The 17,950-nt window shown below is 45.4% G+C and overlaps 1 protein-coding gene across 3 annotated transcripts in view; it reads left to right on the forward strand.

Annotated features, from left to right (window-relative positions):
• The first annotated feature begins 7,736 nt into the window (after positions 1–7,736).
• FKBP5 (FKBP prolyl isomerase 5) overlaps positions 7,737–17,950 on the forward strand; it is a 65,376-nt gene continuing 55,162 nt past the window's right edge. For 2 of the 3 annotated variants that reach the window (XM_074977833.1, XM_074977835.1), the window contains exon 1: positions 8,470–8,558. The gene's annotated coding sequence lies outside the window, so the exon portion shown is untranslated. Of the gene's footprint in view, positions 7,840–8,469; positions 8,559–17,950 lie in introns of those variants that run through there. The other variant, XM_074977834.1, reaches the window with a different exon arrangement.

Below are 17,950 nucleotides of genomic sequence, written 5' to 3' on the forward strand. Positions count from 1 at the left end.
ACCTTCAGCAGCACCAGTGCAAAGAGCTGCACTGCTCTGAAGGTGTCACCGAACAAATTCAAGGCGTTTGGGAAGAGCCCCTTTTCCCCCTCCCTCCCTGCTGGTGGAGGCTGCGGAATGGAAACCTTGCATGGTAAACAACCAACTTAACAGTGCAGGGTGAGGGGGAGAAACCAAAAGGAAGCCAATTTGTTTTTAATCTAAAATGAGCTGGAGGGATTTGCTGATGATGTGGCTTTTAGATTCACAGCAGCAGAGCAGAGACTGTGTTTTCTTCTCTATCTCGAGTGGTTAAGGCAGATAACACAGTCTATTTTTAGAAGGAGATGCAGATGAATAAAAATCTTTTACCTCCACTTTTACGTCATGTTAGATGCTGCTGAGATTCTCAGCACTGCAAAGTATCCTGTCTATGTCAAAATGGAGCAAGAGGTCTTACTACAGGGGCTGAGTTTGGCTAGATTAATTCGTGCCACAAACTGATCTGTCGAACCGTGAGCTTGTCCTCAGGGACCTCTCCCAGCACTCCCTGGCTCTCTGGCCAGTGTCAACCTAGACAGCTCTGCCTCAGGCAAACAGGTACATCAGGGCCAGCTGTCCTATTGAGGCAGAACAGACAGTTCTGGGAGCAAAGAATTAGGAGATTATTTATGGTGTCATGCTTGGAAGGGGCAGATTTTCTCTAGCTGCGCTTGCTGCAGTTCATGGTGGAGGAGTGATATGGAGCTGTTGGTAGCATGAAGGTCCAGCCTGGCTGCCCCATGTGCTGCTTCAGAGAAGCTCTTGAAGGCAGGGCCGTGCTCAGCCATGTGCAGAACATGCAGCTGCGTAGGGCACCTGAAAATTTGGGGCACCCCTGAGTCCTAATGTCCACCCAGCCACCCTGCTTCTTCCTGTTCTGTGGATGCTGCAGCCTAGTGGGCCTTCGTTTGAGTCATAGAATTCTAGGTCTGGAAGGGACCTCAGGAGGTCATCTAGCGGATGAGATAATTGACTTCATTACTGCTCGAATGGCTCTTTCACAGGTTCAATGTTTTTCTAGTAGGTCTGATAGAAGGCTATTTCACTTTTAAATCAACTAACAGGCATAGGCTGTTAGTTTCTGAATGTACTGTCAATAATCTCAGAGAGTAGCCGTGTTCATCTGTAGTTTCACAAAAACAAGCAGTCCTGTAGCACCTGAAAGACTAACAGATCTATTGATTAGGTAATGAGCGTTCATGGGTAAGGCCAATCTGAAGTAGTGGGTCTTACCCACGAAAGCTCATTACCCAATGAAGAAATGTGTTAGTCTTTAAGGAGCCATGGGGCTGCTTGTCTTTTCGTGAATGCACTGTGTGAGTCCACAGGACCTAAGTTGAAAATTTACTTTACAAATATTAGTTTGTTGTTAAATATTATAAAATCATATATTTAAAAATAATTTCCTCTCCCTCTCCCCCAGGGGGCTGCCATTGGGCAGAGGGGCACCTGTTTAATCGCATTGCATCACTTCAAAGAACAGCCCTATAACTCCTAAGGACAGCCCGGAGTCAGCTGGAGAGGGGTGAAATTTGCAGATTTCCCGCCCATGTCATAGGGCTGGTGTTAAGCATTCATGATAGAGACCAGATTTTCGAAGCGGCTCAGCATCCAAACGTTGAGTTCTTCGTACAATCTGTTCTAGGCTAAGGGATGGAGGGGAGAGAATTTCACCTAAAGAAGATGTTGCACTGAGATCCAGGGGATTTCCCTGTAAATCTTAGTGGAGCAATGGAAAAGCATCCTCCCAAAAAGGCCAGCCGTGCCGCATTACTAGCCAGGCTTCCCCTGCTTCATGCAGCTTATCTCTGAGCTGCTGTAATCCCTATCCTTGCACCTAGGCTAAACCCCCTACCAACTGGCTTTGGAGCAGGAAGTTTTAATGCTGCTGGAATCCGAACTAATTCCCACTCAGGAGGGATTCAAAGACCGCCCAGCTGATTAGCCGAGCGCCCACAGCTAAGGTTTGTTTCTGTAGGTGGTGCACACACACAGATGCCTCAGTGCACACAAAAAATATTCTGCACCTTGGTGGAAACCCTGCACTGGTACGGACAAGATTAGAGGGTGCAGGGGGGAGTGGCCATTGTTACTCCTTTCTCCCCTTACACGCTTATCTGAAGTCTTCGGCCGATTGTTGTGCATGTTTCACCTGAGCTGGTCCTAAATTTCTGAAAGCTCTGCTGGAGTCCCCAAGGTACAGTAGCACAGGGATCTGCGGTAAGGAGAAGCTGTTGGTGGAACGTATTGTCCCAATGACTGGACCATGTGCAATGTGCCTGGCATATAGAATACGTATTACTTGCTTAGATGTCAGACATTACTAATGGGACCAGGACTAATGATAAGGGCGTAGGGCCTGGCAGCAGCCTTTCTAGACGCAACATACTGCATGTCATTTCCCACTATACATAGTTTCTGTTCCACACATTGTACCAGCGCCTCATATACCAGGTGGTAGGGGCTGAAAGTTGGGCCACACGGGCTAGTGAAGTTTGTCTCTGTCAGATCTCCAGAGGAAGCAGCTTGCAAGCGAAAGAGATTCTGCCACCTCTTCCCTCTCCTGCAGATTCCCAGCACCAACCCCTCGCTGTATCTGCACAGGGATGGGCATTAACCTGCGCACACAAGCTGACAAACTGCACTTGCAACTCACGAAAGCAGCGTTGCTAGGACCCTAGTCCCTACAGGTTCCTGACAGATGGAGGATGGGGTGGTAAGTTGTACTACTGCAGATGTTTTGCTCTACTCAATGCCAAGAAACACACATACCACCACCAAGAAGCTCTATACAACATCCTTAGTCCTAATAAATAATGCTGTGCAATGACCAGAACTACCTTCCCCCCCCGACATCCCTCCAAGCCATCTATTGGCGTTGCATCTATACATGGCTACATGGCTACTTCTGGGCAGTGTTCACTCTAAACTGAGCACTTGGGCAGCTGCCCAGGAGAAATTCAGGTGCTGTCCAGCTGATTACCAGAGTCCACAGCCACTCACAGATGGCACCATGTGTTTCTACCAGTGGTGTACATCTGCACGTCTTGGTGCACTTAAAATTTATTCTACCCATGGATGGGAAAAATTGGAGAGAACGCTGCTCCTGGGTACCTGTATCTATATGAAACTTACAAAGTGCATGATACAAACATCCAGTGTCCATTCTTACCCCATGTTTAAACTCCTGTGGTTCCCATTAAATAACTTTTGCATAGCTAACACTAGAAGCTACAGTAAGTTTAAAATTATATTAAGGCTATATCCTAAACAGCCAAGGCCAGGAAATTGAGGCTTACACAACTGGCAGTCTCTGTTCAAGAGAGGCCCAGTGCTGGAATAACAGGGTATTTGTGTTAAGAATGAGGTCCTTCGGAGTCCAGTGTTTTGTCAAAGCTCAGGATTGGACGGCCAGAGGCTGCTGCTGGTCGTGACTCAGTGCACTGGGAGAGCTGAGCAGCAGGGGTTGGTCAGGACTGAAAGCTGTGGTTAACGCAGTGGGGGGCCCACTGCCAGAGCATTATATGAACTCTAGATTGGAGGGGTAAGCATTATCACTGGTCAAGGGAATGGTGCCCTGGCAGATCTCTATACGGACGCCTGTCAGCCATATTATACCTAGCTGAAGTTGGTGCTCTTACGCTTCACTTACTCATCTGCTCCAAATTCACTTATGAAAGCCTAGGGGGAGAAAAAGAAAAGAAAAGAAAAACAAAAACACAAGCAACCTGAGGCTTCTGTTTTGCCCAAAAGTCAGCCACTTTAACATAAGCATTGCAGAGGGCTGGGAACGTTGTGATCTTACATAACATATGTGCTGCAATACCCTGGCACAAATAGGGTGAATCAAGTACAGAGTGGCTGCCTTAACTGTGAATTTCCAGGCTTTTGTGAGTTTACGTCAGTCTCACTGTTATTTGAATGTGTTTTTTAAAATGGCAGTATCCTTTTTTAATGCACCTATAAAATAAGGGGAAGGAGAAATCAGAGCAAAATGGACCCTGGAGCTGTCTTGACAGTTGCTAGAATCTGGTAAGGAATGTCATCTGGATTCTAGAGATATTTTGAAAGAAAATTCCATCACCCTCTCACCAAGAGGCTGTAAAAAATGTAGCTGCCATTTTTGTGGCCCAACACAAAACCGATGTGTGATCTCTTCCTGCTGCACCTAATGGTTTCTAGGAGAAAAAGCTGGGGGCTTATCCGAATAAAAATAAATAAAAATAAAGTGATCACTCTGTTCTTTTGGGCTCTTTTTTTTATTTTTGGTATTAGAGACACCTCATTGGTTGCTAAATGGAAAAAAAAATTAAAATGGTTGGGTACATGGATGGGGAATGAGTGTATCTTTCAATCTTCCAGAAGACGTTTAGGTTCAGAGTAAAATTCATATTGGTAGACTTTCTTCTCTCATATATTGCATGTCCTTAATACCAATAAAATTTAGTACGATCCATATTTTCCCTTCTACCTTTTGAAGACAGAAAAGTGCTGTTAAATCAATGAACTACCTATCTGAATATTCAGTTTTAAGTTACAGTTCTCACTTCCAAGGCGTTATTTTGGTGACTAATAAATGCAGTAAAATAAAAAAAAAAAAACCCATAACATTATTTAACATTGTATCTAAGGAAGAATTTGATAAAATTAGAAATCCATGGACAGTGAAGCACATTCCTTGGTCACCTAGGGCTGCGTCTACACGTGCACGCTACTTCGAAGTAGCGGCACCAACTTCGAAATAGCACCTGTCACGTCTACACGTGTCGGGCGCTATTTCGAAGTTAACTTCGACGTTAGGAGGCGAGACGTCGAAGCCGCTAACCTCATGAGGAGATAGGAATAGCGCCCTACTTCGACGTTCAACGTCGAAGTAGGGACAGTGTAGACGATCCGCGTCCCGCAACGTCGAAATTGCTGGGTCCTCCATGGCGGCCATCAGCTGGGGGGTTGAGAGATGCTCTCTCTCCAGCCCCTGCGGGGCTCTATGGTCACCGTGGGCAGCAGCCCTTAGCCCAGGGCTTCTGGCTGCTTCTGCAGCAGCTGGGGATCTATGCTGCAGGCACAGGGTCTGCAACCAGTTGTCAGCTCTGTGTATCTTGTGTTGTTTAGTGCAACTGTGTCTGGGAGGGGCCCTTTAAGGGAGCGGCTGGCTGTTGAGTCCGCCCTGTGACCCTGTCTGCAGCTGTGCCTGGCATCCCTATTTCGATGTGTGCTACTTTGACGTGTAGACGTTCCCTCGCTGCGCCTATTTCGATGTTGGGCTGAGCAACGTCGAAGTTGAACATCGACGTTGCTGGCCCTGGAGGACGTGTAGACGTTATTCATCGAAATAAGCTATTTCGATGTTGGCTGCACGTGTAGACGTAGCCCTAGTGTGAAATAGCTCTGTCAAAATTCAGATCTGTAAGAAGTAGCATTCCTAAAATGAATACAAATGCCTTAGTTCAGATTTATACAGCATTCAAGACAATAGGGTCTTGAATCTTTTCCTGGATTTATGGTTTCTGGGTACTGATTGCCATACAAATAGAGATATGTTTTCAAAAGATATCAAGATCAGGTTTTGAAGTGTTTCCCACTAGTGTTCCCTACAAACTGAGCACGCGGGCCACCACCCAAGAGAGATTCAGGAGCCACTGAGCTGATTAGCAGAGCACCCACAGCCAGCAAGATGCGTCTCTACTGGTGGTGCGCATCCACACATGCCTTGGTGCACAAAACAACATTTATTCTGCCTGAAGACATTGAAAAAATAGAGGGAACCCTATTTACCACCCACAAACGGGGGCGGGGGAAAGGGGCAGGTTTTTGAGAGTTCAGCTTGTCGGATGTATAGACTTAATTGAAAATCTGCCGACTTAATTTGGTACTAAGTGAGAGCAGATCTGTCCTGAAAGTATAACGCTAGTTCTGGATGCTGAGTCCTTCTGGAAACTCCAGCTATAGCTGTCTCCATGAACTATTTCTTATCTAGCTCCCTTTGCAGTGTGTCTAACCGAAACAAGGCAGCATTTGTGCTACTACAAGAAAACCTGAATGTGAAACTGACTAGAAATACAAATAACTAGGCTCATCTCATTGTCCACCCTGAGTGATACAAAGATGTAAACCAGGTTCAACAGTACTGGAAAGGATAGTTAACAAATAACATTACTTTTTTTTTTATAATTTGCAGTCGGTCTCCAGTCTGGATTAGTTTTTTTTAATTAACAGGATTAGCCTGTTTGTTACAAAAGCCCATGTCTGCTCTGAAACAATTCCTTGCTGTCATTAACTTTCAGATATTCACAAAGGTTTTACTTCTCTTTTTTTAAAAGACAAGGGGAAATATATGTTCAGATAACGGTGCTAGTCTAAGATTAAACCCCCAATACCAAAGGGAATGAGGACTGCAATTAGCATATAACTCCATTCCCTCTCCACTACTGCTGTGTCACTACACTGTGTTTACAACATGCCATATCTGCTGCAAAAAGCAGACATACACAAAGAGGTGGGTTAAAGGTAGAGTTTTGCTTTAAAAGGCTGAGGGGTGGAAATACTTTCACCGGATCCTGCAGGTCTTCAATTTGGCCCCTTGTTCATCTTTGTGTTAATAAAGGAGTGTTAAGGAGAATTCTCCCCAACCATTCCCAGGTCATGAAGTAGCGATTTCATAGTTGCTGCTGCAGTTATCCACAGCTCAAGCAGGTGTCCCAGTTTCCAGAAGAGCCAGCCCAGGGTCCTCAGGTCTGAGCTCCTTTAAAAAAACCTGCCCATCAAGTGTCAACATGGTTGCTGCGATGTCCCCAGTGCTTTTGAAAACCAGAAATTTGGGTCAGTGAATCTAGGTAGGACCTAGTATCAGAGAGGTAGCCATGTCAGTCTGTATCCTGGAGAACAACAAGAAGTCCTGTGGCACCTTAGAGACTAACATATTTTGGAGCATAAGCTTTGGTGGGCAAAGACCCGCTTCACCAGATGCAGGAGTCTGGGAGCGGGGGGAGGGGGGGTTCTCCACTCTGGATGTATACTACTGATAATGGGCCATTTCCACCTTGCTGAATAGACCTTGTCAGCTCTGGCCCTCCCTTTTACTGGGACCCCACTCTTTAAATACCCCTCTGAAATCGCCCCCCCCCCCCACCTCATGCATCTGATGAAATGGGTCTTTCTTTGCCCAGGAGAGCATATGCTTCAAAATATCTGTTAGTCTATAAGGTGCCACAGGACTTCTTGTTGTTCTCTAGGTAGGACCTAATTTACCTAATGCCACCCATTTCTCCCAAATAATGGCTGTGCAATGTAGCCCTGTGCATTTGTACATAAAGAGCAGAGGGAAGAGGAAAGCCACCAGGGCTGTTTCTTGCTTTTGCCCAGTTTGAGGAGTTGGGAGTCATCACAGGAGGCTTTAAAAGGCCCCATTTTGAGCATATTCCCTGGGGGACTCTGGCTAATGTAACAGGTCCCACTGGTGAGAGTGGTGTGAATTCTCCTGGCAACTTTGGAGTCTTAATTCCCAGGCTATTCTAAGCTGGGTCCTGAACCGCTGTGCTGCTGCTCAGCCGGAGAGGGCTTCAGGCAGGTCATCAGAGCGCAGCACATGCGTGCCAAGGGGCAGGTCCCCGTTGCCTTCGGGCTGTCCCTGGGAGGCAGCGGGCGGCTAAGGCTGCTTGGGCCGGTTGAAGGGCGGCTGGGTCGCCTCTGAGTTCACTCCGGTTGCTTTCACTGAGGGCGTGTGTTCGTTACAGCGCCGCGTTTGCAACGGGCTGGGTTGTTGTGGTTTTTTTTCGTTGTGATCTGCAGTAGCTCCTTGGGCTGACCTGTGGGTTGCGGGTGAGTGGCTGCCCCGGGCCTGGGGGGTTTCGCAGGCGGGTGGGGGTTGCACGGGCAGCTGGGGGTTGCACGGGGGCGGTGGGGATGCACGGAGGGTTGGGGGCAAGGCACCGGGACTGGGGAGTCGCACTGAGGGTTTCGGGGGGTCATACTGACAGTTGAAGGCGCTACGTGAGGGCTGGAAGGTGCGTTGACGGTTTAGGGGCGTTGCACGGGGGTTGAGGGGTTGCACTGACGGTTTAACGGCGTTGCATGGGGGGCTGAGGGGTTGCACGGCGGGTTCGGGAGCGTTGCACGGGGGTGTTACGGAGTTGCACTAAGGACTTGGGGTTGTACTGAAAGTTTAGACGTTTTGTGCGGGGGGCATGGGGCCGCAGTGAGGACTTGGCGGTTGCACTGACGGAGCGGGGGCGTTGCACGGCGGTGGCGGTCTTGCCCTTATTTTGTCCTGCACCCGGGCTCTTGCAAAGAGAGCGCGAAGCCGCGAGCAGCTCCCGGCAAGGTGGCAGGGAACAGCCTCCTTATTTACATAGGAGAAGGGAGGGAGCCAATGAAGAAGCGCCTCGGGCTCCCTTGCCATAGACGGGCGGACGCTGCTGCCAATGGGCGCTCGGAGGGGCGGAGCATATTCGGGCAGGCGCGGGCTGGGGATTCAGGGCCGGCTCTGGCCGCGCTCTGCGTGTCAGTCTTAGCCGGGCGGCGCGGCGACGGCGCAGCAGGTACGGGAGCCCCGGGAGTGAGTGGCGGGACGGTGGTTTAAAGCCGGGGCTGAGTCTCCCTCCCCCCCCCGGAGAGCCCCCCCTCCCTAGGGCAGCCCCCCGAGGGCACCCCCAGGGGTAGCCCCTCCTCCCTAGGGCAGCCCCCGCCTCCTAGGATTCGCCCCCCACGGACAGACCCTCTCCCCCCCAGGGGCACCCCCCAACCCCTAGGGACAGCCCCCCCTTACAGTCCGGTGCAGCCACGCTCCTCCCACGCAGCCCCCCTATGTGCAGCCCCCCACCCCCCCCGGCAGGTTCTGGGTAACTTTGGATCCAGGCTACCCTCCTCCTACCCTGCGGACTCCAGGTCTCCCCCCACCCCCAACAGCACCCAACTTTCCCCTTCCCATCTCCCCCAAAGCCTCCTTCCTCTGACCCCTTTCAGTCCAGGCCCCCCCCCCCAGCTTGTATGACTTGTGCCTGGGTGGGTATTAAGGGGAGAAGAATTACATACCCCAGAGGAACATTTTGGGGGTTGGAGAGCAGGGAGGGAAAAGTTGCACCCCCTCCAGCAGGGGAAGTTTTAACAACAGGATGGTGTCACTATACTATTTCTGCTGAGAGAGGGATGGAGGGGCTATCATCCCACCCCCGCTGCACACCCACAGCATTAGCCAGCAGTATAGAGAGCCTGGTCTGGGAGGTCCTGAGGAGCTGTGAAAGGAAATGCTGTAAATATTGCATTGTGTATAATTATCGTAAGTGCTGTGTAAGAGCCAGGTGGCGATCTTAACATGGGAGGAGGGTAATTGAGGAGGCATGGCGGAAAGGGGGCAAAGGAACTTGGTGGGATGTAGGCTCAGGAAGAATTTGGATGGCTGGGTTATCTGTGGTGTGGCAAAGAGCCCCTGGTAAGTACTACCGGAGCCTGCTGTGTATGGACGGTATGTGAGATTGGAAAATGTGCGCCATAGTCCTGGTCGTTATCCTTGGGAGGTAGCTCTGCCTTATGATGCTGAAGCACTCTGCTCCAAGCCAAGGCTTTCAAATTGTTTTATAAAACACTGTTGCCACTAGAAATGAAGTTTTGCAGGGGTAGGGAGAGCAGTGTCCATTCGTTGTGCTTTAGGATCTGCTGGCTGGCTTACTACTTTTTCTTTTGCGGGGGAGTGGGAAGGGGAATGTACATTTAAAAACATTTTTTAATGCAACATGGTGTGTTGCACCTCTGGTACAGTTGGAAACTAGGCAGAGTCTGACGGTGTTGTTGACTTCAGATACAGCCAGGTGAACTGACTGATGAATCAACCCTTAATTTGAACACACAACTGACAGGTGGAAGTGTGTTTCAGTTCTCACAATATATTCATATCGAATCCACGTGGTGTTTGAATGCCATTGGGGTGCATTCAGCAACATCAAAGTGGATAATCTGTTTTAATTTAACGCTGCACAAAAAACAAAAACAAAAAAAAATCAGAATCTTTGTTTTGAATCTTGTAACTTTTATGGACTACAATTGGGATATTTAAATATACTTTTTCATCCGGATATGTTAAGTTAAATTGACTTGGTATCCACTCTGTTTATTCCAATAATGTAAAAAAGTAATATAGATTAGTGCTTTTCAATGAATTGGATCACAGCCTGCAGCCATGATAATGGAGCACTAGAGGAGGATATTTTTTCTCCAGTTGTGAGAGCAGTGTTGTCACAAAATGAGGTCCCTGCATAATGACACCTACCGAAAAATGTCCCATGGATTGTAAAAAGTGAATACAAAGCATATGACTCTGCGCAATTGCCATATGGAACACAAAATAAACATGACTGAAAGCTCTCACTTTCTTACGCTCCATAGCCCAAATGGCTCTTGTGAAGTTGCTCTTTTCACGCTCAGTGCATTTCAGATGTGCATATTGGTGCCACAAAGGAATATTACTTACTGGAAGAACTGTGAGAGCCTTTGAAGGGTAAATTCAGAAATGATGTGTAATGTCTCCAGTTGATTAATTCTGGTTCATATTTCCAGGGCTGTATTCAACGGCTGTATTTTGGTTCATATTTCCAGGGTGTATCCTTTGATGCACCATTTTATTTATCCTGCCTGTGAGTGAAATTGACCGCTTTGCTCTGTTCAGTTCATAGTGTAGACAGTGATTTTTAAGGTTGCAGTCTGGAGACTCTCTTTTAATCAGAAACATAAATTGATTCCATTTAAATATTGCTTTCTAAAATATCACCCTTTCCTGGGACAGATCATTTAAATGGAGACTTTCTTTGCAGGAGGCTAGGAAAGATGTTTAAAGTTGATTTCAAACTCCCTGTGTGTAGTGTTGAGCCTATATTAAAAATTGGTATTATAAACAAGACTGAAAATGCTATTTAGCCTATGCTCATTGGTTAATCAAGTGATATTAGCGAGAGGGTTACCTGGAACCATGTGTAAACACTGCCCCATCAATAATCTAATGGACTCGGAGCCGAATAAATGAATGCTGTTTTGAGACAGGGAACAACATGGCTGTCTTCTTTTGGCAAACTTCATAAAGATGCAGCTGGACTGGGTCGGAATAAAGTATTCCTAAATGGAAAATGAATGAAGGCAAGGATGTTGCACTCAATCTGCAAATTCTGCTTTGAGTCCTGAATGTTCTGGCTTTTAATCTTTTTTTTTAAATTGTATCTTAAAAATGATACCATACAGACTTCTTGAATTACAGGTATTTGAGAGGTATAAATGCCAAGCAGAGGAAATGATTACTGAGATCTAAAGCACAGTAACAGGGAACAGTGGGGTGAAACTGAGAATAATTTATTTGCAGTGCTGTGTGTTTTCTTTTTTTTTTTTTTTCCAGAACGAAAATGTAGTCCTTGCCCTGAAGATCTTATGATGTAATATTATATGGAAAGTCATGAATGAGGGCAACAAATATTTAGGGAGTAGGAGGATTATGGGGAGTGGAAGGACAAAGTGTTACAGTAAGATCACACGCTTAATTTAGGCACAGGCATGTCTCGGTATTACTGTTACTTTTGAAAAAAATGTTTTGGCCATTATGAGATTTAGCTGGGAGAAATGGCAACATTAGAATCCATTACTGTTCAGTAATCTTCCCAGGGGCTGACGTTGCGCTGGCTGAATCTAAGGGAACATCTGTCCTTCCCAGGAGATCGACCTGGTCAGGGTCAATCTTCCGGGGCTCGATTTCGCACGCCTTGTGGGGATGCATGAAATTGAACTATTCGGGCTTACCTGTTGACCCCTGTACTCTTCAATATTGCAAGGAATAAAGGAGGTTGATGGGAGAGTATCTCCTGTTGACCTTCCTGAGTGAGGACATCCAGATAAGTCAATCCTAGATATTTCAGCTACACAGTTGTTGTAGCCAGATTTAGATATCTAGAATTGACTTTCATGTGTAGTGTAGACTTGCCCTAAGAGGCAAAGGGATAGAGCAGGGTACTTGAGAGACAGAACAGGGTTTTTACATGGGCCTCTGTCACTAAATTTTGTCCCCTAAAGGGAAGTCACTTCCACTCCTTTTCTCTGATTTTTCTACCTCCATAAGCCAGGAATAAGTTACCTATTAGGTTATGCAAGCACAGAGTGCAATTATCTGCACTTACAAAGTATTTCAGACCGGGTTGGACAAAACACTGAAAGATGATCTACTGTAGAGCAAAGCCTTAATTCAACAGGGAAGGGGCAAAATAACTCAATGTGCATGTTCCATTTCTAACTCTTACTCAGGCCTTAGGTTGATGGAGCTACAGCGCTTGGAATGCTTCTCGCTACCATTGCTCAGGAAGGTGGAGTTCCCACAGAGATGGAAAAAACCCATCTGCTCTTGCAGTCTGCCTCGGTGCCACAGGGTTACAGCGGGATCCCTGCTGCACCATAGTTATGCTGCTGTAGTTCCTGATGTATAGACATGGTCATACTCTATACACTGAGCTGAATTTTACACAGTGCTTGTTGAAGCATGGCGTGCTCCTTATCCTGAAGCGATCCTATGCTAAAGTAGACCAGGTAGATGAAAGACTACATGGAGATGAAAATGAGAGGAGGAGAATGAGGCGGGTTAATTGATGGAGAGAGAGCATTCTTGGGGGTTGGGGGAGGGAATCAGAGAAATAAAAGGTAGGGCTGGCAGACAGTGTGAGAGAGGGAGTAAAATTGAGAACAAGAGAGATGAGGGAAGAAGCAAGGCAGGAGCATGGGGAGAAATGCAGGAACAAGGATGAAAACAGGGTATGGAGGGAAGGCATGTGTGGTGTAAGAACAGATTAGATGTCAGTGGTAGAGCGCTGCCAATCTGCAAATATCTGTAGCTAATTTTGTGGGTGCAGATATGCATTTGGTGTGTGGAATCTTGCAAGTTTGTGGATATCTCTGGTTACCTGCAACCACATCTGTGGGCACAGATACATACAGCTCATTTCTGCAGATGTGGAGGCAGATGCAAATGTTATATCCACTCAGGGCTCTAGTCATGGTGCCTGAATTTCTAGGGACTTGAAATTGAGGAAAACAAGCTTGGATTTGGTATGGGGGGGGTGGGATTTTAGAATGGCAACTTAATCAGAGCAATGACAGGAACATGACTCCAGCATGAACTTTTTGGAGAGACTGGAAAGGGGAAAGTTACAGTTAACAAGAGTTCAAGTCCCTTATCCACACCTGGCTTATTGATAACGGTAACAAGGAAAGATCAGAGATTTGTGAGACACTGCTGGAAAAGTAACAGTGTGAGTGAGAGACTATGTACATACGCAGAATCACGGATGGGCTCGTTTTGTGAGTATGGGAAAGAGGAAGGCTAATGTTTTTTAGTGACAAAGAAGGCAGGTGATGCCCACCCAGGATCCTATACCAGTGACGCTCGCATCCCTTCGTCGCAGTAGACATATGGGTAAAAAGGGAGAAAATCCTTTTGACCTGGCTCAGAGTAGGATGTTAGTGACATAAGGCACAGCACCTTCCATGGAGAGAGCCAAAGTCTAAACAGCATGCCCGCTTAATCTAAGTCCCCGCAACCAAAGGGGAGAGGAGTACAGAGGAGCAGGCCAGGGAAGCATGTTTGTAAGGAGAGAGGTGAAGACAGAGAAGAGATAAGATATGTGGAAGAAGACGAATTAAAGGTGACAGAAGAAACTGCCATAGTCCTAGGACTTTCTCCATCGGCTTGAGATACGAACTACAGGTTGAACCTCTCTAGTCTGGAACTCTTGTCTGGCAACATCCATAATCCGGCATGAGTTTAGTTTGCCAGACAACCACTTATCATGGGTGTGGCCAAGTTTCCTGCAGTCTGTACATTGTGTTTGTAGCCACCACTCCTGGCTCTCAGTGTTCTGTGTTGTTATTTAGCTCTAATTAACCTCTAAATGTCTTCTAAGAGCCTAGTAAGCAGTGGAAGTGTTGGTAAGGCTGCTAGACAATATTGACCTCCCATGGTTTGGCAAATTCTCTCATTTGCCGCCAGTCAGGTCCCGAGGGTGCTGTATGGCCATTTCTACACAGGCCACTTCCTTCGGAAGCAGCATGCTAATACATGGCGCGGAAGACGCTAACGAGGCACGGATGCAAATTCCCCGCACCTCATTAGTATAACGTCATATGATTTGAAGTCCGGAAGACCATTCTTCTAGATTCCAAAACGCTGTGTACAAGCACGGCCCTTGGGGGAGCTTCCAGAAGGAAGTCCTTCTTCTGGAGGCCCCTTCTTCCTGAAAATTTTTGGGAAGAAGGGGCTTCCAGAAGAAGGACTTCCTTCTGGAAGCTCCCCCTGGGGCCGCGCTTCTACACTGTGTTTTAGACCTGGAAGAACAGTCTTCTGGACTCCAAATCACGTGACATTATGCTAATGAGGCATGGAGAATTTGCTTCTGTGCCTCATTAGCATCTTTCGCTCCGTGTATTAGCATGCCACTTCTGAAGGAAGTGGCCTGTGTAGAAACTGCGCATGAGAGAGGTTCAACCTCTGGTTGCTAGTGTATCCATTAAAGTTCACAAAAGGTTTGTCTGTGAGACCCATATCTTCTGAAATAAGAAGTGGAAGCTTTATTTAATATCAGTTATTTTAATACAGTTATTAGAATATTAAATGGTCTAGCTTACTAAATGTGTATTTACAGGGGGTGCATTTTGAGTTGTTATAAACTCCTTTTTAAAGCTTTTTCACATGCTCTGAGTTGTAAAAGAGCGTAAAAATAGGCTCCTGTGGAGGGCGGAGAGAGACGTGACTTTTATCTTGATCTTAAACTCAAGCAGTTAAATAATAAAAAGAGATTAAAGGAAGCAGTCGCAAATCAGGCTGTATCATTCCTGAACATCAGAATGTTACCACAGAACAAAGAGGGTTTTAATGACGAGGATTGCTTAAGTATTCTGTGTGTATGTCTCTCTCTGAAGGAGTGTTTGCCTTGCAAATTGATTCATAGTATTCACTATTAAGACTGAGCGAGAACATGTTGGTTGTCTGGTCTTTCCTCCACACAGTGATGACATTCCGAAAGGGCAGGTTCCTTTAGGACTTGGGTGAGCTTCAGTAATTTTCTAACTTCTTGTTGTACACTGAGCTGTTTGAAATCAGAGAGAATAAAAATTTTCATTAATTTATTTACTGAAGTAACACTTGGGGCAAGCTTGCCAGTGTCGGCTAGAAGTAATTAGGTGCCCAATTCCTGCTGAAATACAGTGAGCAGGGCACCTAACTCGTGCATAGTTTTTTAAAAAAAATCTCACTCCTAATTTTTTTATCTGAAAATGTACTTTCTCTCCCCTTCCCCACCCCCCAAAAATTAACTAATTTAAAAAAAATGTAACAGGGAAGAGTGTCTTTGAAGTTAAATTGTTCTATGAACATATACTACTTCAGGGAAATTACAGTCCATGTTCTGAAGAATTTACATCTCAAATATTTGAGCTCTTTTTGAAATATCGAGATTGTGTGTCAGTGTGGTCATAGTCACGACAAAAGCCACATAAACATGTTTTGAAAGTATCTGCAATAGTTCCAGAATGCTGTGTGTAAATCTCTAATCCCTTGAACTGTTGGGTCCTCCATCAGCGATTGAAATTGTTTTTTTAGACACTGTGCCCAAAAAGTGCAGGGACTACTTAAAATCACATTAATCAAAAACAATTTACTGGCAGTAAGATTATACAATTACTGTTATTCCAGAATTACGGAATGTCCCTTAGTTAAAAACTCACTGGCTTTGTTTTGTTTCTTTCCCCGAAAGGATAGCATTCTGACATTGGATTAGGTTATGAATGGTAAAATAATAGCTCCCAGAGATCCTGGCCAGCATTAATCTATGTTGTGCAAGGTGGTGTAATGTAGTAATGTGATGTGATGTAATACTTGTAGTTTAACTTTATAGAAAAATCAATAAGGATGACAGCCCAGCCTCACAGGTGGGCAGGTTATATGTTATTGTTTGAAACCTGTTGAATTTTATGAAGTGCTGGTGTGAAGTGACACTGACCCAGAGGAGAGCAAAAATGTCTTTTAAATACAGCCTGGTCTGTTCTGAAAATAAGTATCAGAGAGAGTTCGCTTGACCCATTAGGATTTTGTGCAGATCTGACTGCCACTTGAGGGAGCTAGAAGTGCTTTAAACCAGTGTTTCTTAAACTTTTTGAGACCACGGATCACCAAAGGATAATAACTTTCATGAAGAACACCTATGAAAATTTTCTTTAAAAAAATCATTGTTAGACCAAAAAAAAAAAAGGAGCAACACAGACAGCAAAAAACAAGTGAAGTAATTTAATCAGGTATCATAGCAATGAAGAAGTAACGTTGTGTCTGGTTTTAATAACTGAAAATATAGACCATCACTGTATTTTTTCCAAATGCTCGTGGCACACCTGCAAGTTGTTCACAGGACACCAGTGTTCTGCGGAACACAGTTTAAGAAACTCTGCTTTAAACTGCAGATGCCTGCTTTGAGCCCATTCAAAACAATGGGAAACAGGTGAAAGGAGCCTGAAAAAAGCTATAATTTATTTTCCCTATGTTGGTGGGGCATAACATAATAATGAGGTCTTCTGTAAAACCTGATTGCAGTTGGTCTGGTTAGTTATATGAGTAACAAGGCTTCTGTTTAAACAGCAGTTGCAGATGAAATATTTTTATGTAAAATATATTTGAACAGAAGAAAAAATACATAATTAAATAACCCTGGGCTGGTAGAAGTATAGGCTACCCAGACGTGGAATGGTACAGGCCCTCTGCTTAACTCTCTGTCGAAATCAAAGCCTCTCCAGTTGGCTGAGAAGTGTTTTAGAACTACTCTTCTGATATTTCATTTTTGCTTTTATAAACTAATTTCATTAGAAGTGAAGTTGAGGACAGTAATGGAAAGTACCCTCTCTTCTCTGATACAATTGATCAGATTTCTAATATGTGGGTTACTGCTCCGGTCCCAATAGAAACGATTGTTGGCTTGACTTTTTAGACTAGTTTCTGTTTCAGAAAAGAGATTTTTTATTTTTTTTTTTGGAAGTTTCAAGTGTCTCCTCCCATTCAGCAATGCAGCATGTCTATGAGAGCTTGAGCATCACCTAGGGTGTTGGAGTGCTCAGATAATATTGGCAGGAGAGAGCTGAAAATGCCTTCTTTTCCCACTAGACACTAAATTTGTAGTAACAGAGAGGGAGCCGTGCTGGTCTATACACTATCAAAACAAAAAAGCAGTCAAGTAGAACTTTAAAGACTAACAAAATAATTTATTAGGTGAGCTTTCATGGGACAGACCCGCTTCTTCAGACCATAAACAAAAAAGCAGTCAAGTTGCACTTTAAAGACTAACAAAATAATTTATTAGGTGATGAGCTTTCGTGGGTCTGAAGAAGCGGGTCTGTCCCATGAAAGCTCACCTAATAAATTATTTTGTTAGTCTTTAAATTGCTACTTGACTCCTTTTTTTCTTTTTAAATTTACAGTATGTTACTCTTCAATGACATCTGAGAGAGGTTTTGCTGTGTTCCCAGTTGGATGCATACATATAAAAATCACCTTGTGCTGTGCAGAGATCAGTGGAGAGATTGTCCCCTCTGGACTTCCTGCCACAAGGGAAGGAAATTTGTACAGAACTTGCTCTTCTAGGTCAAAGTGGGTTGCAACTATCACCCCGGACCTCTTGAGCCTTGGAGGGATCTGCAATCTCCATGTGACTGGAGGAGATGGTTTGCTTTGGGAAAACATCACTTCCTTGCAGAGGTTCCCCACATCAGGTGTATCGCATTCGGAGAAAGCATCAACATTATGTTTTGTGCTCTGCTGTCAATCCCAGACTCTTCTAGGAAGACGCGGAAGCCCAGATGTAGGTAGGAAGAAGAGTCATCGTGAAAGAGCCACACTGCTGGTGGAGAGTTAATCATGCAGACACAATAAATA

This window comes from Carettochelys insculpta, chromosome 26 (genome assembly GCF_033958435.1).
Source record: "Carettochelys insculpta isolate YL-2023 chromosome 26, ASM3395843v1, whole genome shotgun sequence".
Taxonomy (NCBI): domain Eukaryota; kingdom Metazoa; phylum Chordata; order Testudines; family Carettochelyidae; genus Carettochelys; species Carettochelys insculpta.